The following is a 5,346-nucleotide window of genomic DNA, read 5'->3' on the forward strand; positions in this document are numbered from 1 at the left end:
GTTTCTCGTGTGAACGTGGACTTCTTTTTCTGGGTCTGGGAAGCGATGGGGCCCTCACCTTCTTCCCTAGGAGACTCAGGGCTTCTGCACTCTTAGGGAAACTGAAGCCTGTGGTAGAAGGGTGGCCAGCCTGCACCTCAAAAACCCCGCCGCACGCCCTACGAAGGCCCCGGGTCTCCACTGCCTGCCCATTTGCCCAGCCCCTTTCCTCATGTGTCTTCAGCTCAAACCCCTGGCCTGTGTGTGTGTTGGGGGTGGGTGCTCTTGGACACTCCACCTTGGAGACCTCCCCATCTGGTCCAGGTCGGGACCACCCACCCACCTGGGAGCTGCCTTCTGGAGTGCCCTGGAGAGAACGAAGGTGGGCAGGCTGTACCCTGGGGTTGCCATGGCAATGGGGCCTTCCTCTGCTCTTGGAGACTGATCCCTTGGGAATTGGGTGCCCAGTCCCTTGGAGGTGGACCCTGGGACCCCAGAAAATGGAGGAATGGTTGTGAGAATCCCCAGTGGCCACCAGGCCCACTTTCTTCCCGAGAGATGAGAGTGTTTGGAATTTGGGGACCCCTAGGGGCACTCCTGACTCCTTCAGGAGTAGAAGAGAAGGGATGTCTAGTGGGACCTGGGGTCTCTGGCTGCCCAACTCTGGGCCTCATCCTCCTGCCCACCTGGACAGAACCCTCCCACCCCGTGGGTGGCTGCAGCTGGTGTCACTGGCTGGACGGTGGAAACTTCTAGAAGGCCAGCTGCCTGGGGAAGGCAACCCCTGCTGCCAGGCCTGGAAGTCAGCCCCTTACAGGAGAGCCCTCTAGGAAGAGACACTGCATGGTCCCCCTTCCTCTCCTCAGCAGGCACCCACAGTTGTCACCTTCCAGTCTTAAAAAATGGCCCTCCTTATCCACCGGGTCAGGCTGAGAGGCATGGAGACCCAGGAGAGAGGGTCTGCCCGCCCTTGGCACAGACAGAGTTGCCCTCCAGAGGGAGAGGCCGGGGCCCCAGGGAGATGGAGAGGGCTCTGGATGTGGCCTGCCCCTGTACATCCCTACCCTAAGCTGCCCTGCAGGAAGGTTCTGAGTCGCCAGTAAGGGTGACTAGCTGTACCTTGTGTTCAGGAATGAGAGTCCTGAGTCCTGAGACTTCCCATGCTACACCAGGGATGTGTGGTCGCTCTGCCCTTCTACAGGGCTATCCACACCCCAAGGGTAGAGCCAAGACCTGGGGGTGGGAAGGGGATTAGTCCAACACTGATTTTCCTACTCAGGAAGGTTCTAGAAGTAATGATCTGCTGCCCACTTGCAGTTGGAGCTCAAGTCTGGGAGACCTTGGGAATAGGGACAGGTAGAGAGACACAAGATCCAGATTTGGAGTCAGCCCTTGCAAGCCGGCTTGGGCCTCCAGCAGGCTAGCCTTCCTGAGCCCCCAGTACCCTCTGTCACCATCATTATGTCCTTCCTGCTACTGTTTTCTGAGCACTGTCCCCTCTGCTCCCCTTGACAATCCCCTAAGGAGGCAGGATCTCTGTGTCACAGATGGAGACTCTGAGGCTCACGGAACCTGGTAGACACTGTTAGCTCTTAGGAGGGTCACACGAGAGGCAGAAGCAGAGGACGTTGTGACTGTCCCGGCTAGCTGTGCCTGGAGAGCCCCTCTGAGCCTGGCGTGGAGACAGGGCCCCGTCAGCATCCGAGTGCCCACAGTACGCCACTGTCTGGCATCGGAGAAGGCTGGGGCGCTGCAGGAGCTGGACATACCTGTGTCTACTTGCCCTCCTCCCCTCTCTCTGGCTATGCACAGGCCCTGGGAAGAAGGCTCAGTGCCTCCCCCTCAAGCTTCTGGTAACAGGTGGGGGCCCTGGGTCTGGCTGGGCCCCGCAGGTACTCAGGACCCAGATGCAGCCTGCAAGCCACCAAGGCAGAGGATGGAGGGCCCGCAGTGGAGCACCCAAAGGTCTCCGAAGTCACAAGGCCTCAGGGAGGAGGCATGAGGATGGGGACAAGGGATGCCCCACCTGGTCCTGCCCTCCCACAGTGGGCTCAGCTCCTCCAGGGCTCTACCCTCTCACCCCTACACATCCTGGCCTCTGGAGGTGCCCCGCTGCCTGCCTCCACTTGCGACTCATCTGTCCCCACAAACGTGCCCAGGGACGGCCAGCCTATCCTCAGGCCTGGGCCGCCTCCCCTGGACACAGAGGCAGGCAGCCCCCCGCACCAGCTGTGTGGCCATGGTGTTCAGGCCGCTGGTGAAGATGATGGAACAACAGAACTCCAGGAGGCCAAATGGAAGGAGTAGGATTGGAGGTGTGCTCCCCTTCTCCTGGGGCCCAGGACAGCGCCCCTCCAGGGTCCCTGCTGCAGCCCCTGATGGCCACCAGGGGGCGCCCCATCCTGCCACCTGCTCTCCCAGTGAACCCAGGTGCCAGGACAGAGGGGGCGACTGCAGAGCTGTCTGCAGGGGTGAGGAGGGGCCAGAGAGGGTCTGGGCTCAGCAGGGACCACACGCAGGATAAACCACATCCCAGCTGAGATGGGGGAACAGGGGTCCTGCTCAGACCTGGACATCTCAAACCACCCCGGTTGGGGCTGGGGGCTGACAGCATCATGGTGGCGGGGGCGGCTTCTTGACCATTCCTGGCCTTCCTGTTCCCTGGACTCTGCAGTGGGAGGGGGGGAAGGCGGGCAGAACCCAAGGTGCCTACCCCATGCCACACCCATGACCCACAGTCCTAGAGGTGCTAATCTCCTCAGAGGCCTACCCAAAACCACCTCCTCCAGGCAGCCTTCCCAGACTTCAGCATCCTCCCTCCTACCCCCCCCCCCATTCTCAGGGAAGAGTCTGGGGACTCCTTGCAGGAGTCAACAAAACTCTCAGAGCCAGAGCCTTGGGGGAAGGGCAGATCCAGCTCTGAGCAGTCACTCAAAGTTAATGTCATTTCCAAGACAAACACACAAGCAAGGCTTTTCGTTCTGCCAGTGTGCTCAGGGTAGCTCAGGGCTGGAGCCTGCACCTGACCTGGGCAAAGACGGGCGCACAGACACTCCAGACCTTCCCTGCCCTCAGGGGCCAGGTCTGGAGCGGGGGGACGTGAGCTGGTTGCCCCCTAGGCCTGGGTTGTGATACCTCTGCCCACGCCGGGTCCTGGCCCTCCTGCTCCCAGTTCATGAGCCACTTCTCCCCTCACTCCCCCCAACACTGTCTGCACTGAGGTGCCACCCACCCTCACAGGCAGTGTGGAGCCTTTGGGAAGTGCCTGGTCCTGGGCGTCGCTGGGAGAGGGGTCCCTGAAACAGCCTAGCTGCAGACAGAGGCAAGGTAGGGCCACCCCCCTCTCCTCTCAGGCTGGGATGTGGTATGCTCGTGGTTCCCACAGTCACACCTGGCCGCCTGCCCTGCCAACTGTGCCACAGAGCACCCCTCGTGCCCCACGGCAGTCAGTAGGGTGGGCATCCAGTAGCGGCACTCACCCTCAGCACGGTGCCAGCTTTAGGATTGGGGCCAGCAACCTGGTCTTCACAGAAGCAGGGACGACGAACTCTGCAAAGTACCAACCACCAGATGGTAGGTCTGGGGTTCTGCCTCCGAGGCCCCCTGACTCAATGCATTTGCCCCTCCCCGGAGTTGGGCATTCTTCTTTATCCTGCACAGCTCTTAGGGGCTCTGCCCTGGTCCTGGGGTAATTGTGGGGCAGGAGCAGGAAAGGCTGGGGTTAACCTCAAGGGGTTGTTTTAAGTGTCCATGCAGGGCTGTCTAATGGCAGGGTCCAAGTGTCCAGCTGGGTCCTGCTGAGCCCTGCTGGGGTCCTGGGGGAGGACAACACATCCAAACCCCATTTCTCAGATCACACGGCTGTCGCTCCCACCCCCAGCAAGTCGTGTTAGGTCAGGAGGTGGCTTGGTCTTCCTGTTCTTGTGTCCACCAGGCCTGGGTCACATTTGCAGGAGCACTAACACCCATCCCACTGGAACTGCCAGGAGACACCAGGCGGTCCCTAAACCTCAGGATTCCCAGTTCCCTTAACCGTAAATCGGGGATTCAGAAATGCACAAGGAAATGGTGTATAAAACATTCAATAGATCCTAGGACAGAAAGTGCTGAGATTTTTCTGTTTTGTTTCATTGGTGACAGCAATGCCCCACTTAGAGGTTTGGGCAGGGTCAGGGCAGGGGTCCAGCCACCTTATCCCCACACTCTCCAGCCTGCTGGTCCCCTCCTTGGGAGTTCCCAGGCCACCAGTCTCTCAACAACCAGTGAGAAGAAAGACCAAAGGGAACCGAGGCCAGTCTGGGGCTGTCTGAAGGCTGCCAGTCCCTGCTCCTACAGAGTCGGCTTAGGGTCAGGGGCCACTAGGGCCACCCAAGAGCCAGGAGATTGATGAAGGGCTCACTCCTCTCCCAAGGAGGGCAACTATGCTCCCTAGAAAGCGCTTCATTGGAATGTCCCCATTCTTCAGACCAGACATGAGCACGGAGCCCTCCACTCTTGGGAGCCCCTTGGAACCGTGGCGGCAGAGGCCGGGGGTCCACTGGGCAGCTCTGAGGGACCCTCCCACTCTGGGTCTCTGCCCGTTGAGATGTGGCTCAAAGAGATCTGGCTCTTGGGCTCTGATCCTCTACGTTCCTCCTCCAAGCTCCGGCCTCTCTTGTGGTCACTCTGTGTCCGGCAGGAAGGGCTGTCACTTTGCAGTACACGAGACACCCCCGAAGAGACCACGAGGTCCGGTGCTCCCGCGGAGCCAGTGTTCCAGGGCAACAGGTTCCTGCACACGACATGCAGACCCAGCGGCCAGGCCAGGCGCACGCGACACCTCCCGCACCCTGACCAGTCCAGGGGCGCTGGCCCGGTGGCTTGCGATGCCACCGCGCTCCGCTTCCTCTCGGCAACGCGTCCGGCAGCGGCGCCCTCATTGGCCGCGCGCCCCTCAGCCGGCCATTGGTCCGCGGTCCCTATTTTACATAGACCGCTCTGGGCCAATCGGCGCATGGCGCCTACTTATCATGCACGCCGGCCGCCAGTCAGCGAGCGCGGGGGCCGGGCCACCACGTGCTGTTGCTAAGCTTGGGCTTCTAAATTGTTACTACCGCGGCGGGCCTATCGGAACCGAGCTTCGCATCTGTCAACATTCTCGGCCCTGCCCAAGGCGTTCGGCCAGCTCCCATTGGCCCCGACGCGGCCCAGCGCCCGCCCCCGGAGCCGGAGCGCCGGCCCCCATTGGCTGCGTCGGCCGCCGTTCGCCCTTATGTGTCAATTTGAGGGCCCGAGGCGGAGGGTGGCGGCCGAGCGCGCAGGGAGTCCGCGAGAGTCGGGGAAGTGGGGCCGCCAGGCGCGCGGGGCGGGCGGCTAGCGGAGCCGGCC

This window comes from Suricata suricatta, chromosome 1 (genome assembly GCF_006229205.1).
Source record: "Suricata suricatta isolate VVHF042 chromosome 1, meerkat_22Aug2017_6uvM2_HiC, whole genome shotgun sequence".
In the NCBI taxonomy this organism is placed as follows: Eukaryota; Metazoa; Chordata; class Mammalia; order Carnivora; family Herpestidae; genus Suricata; species Suricata suricatta.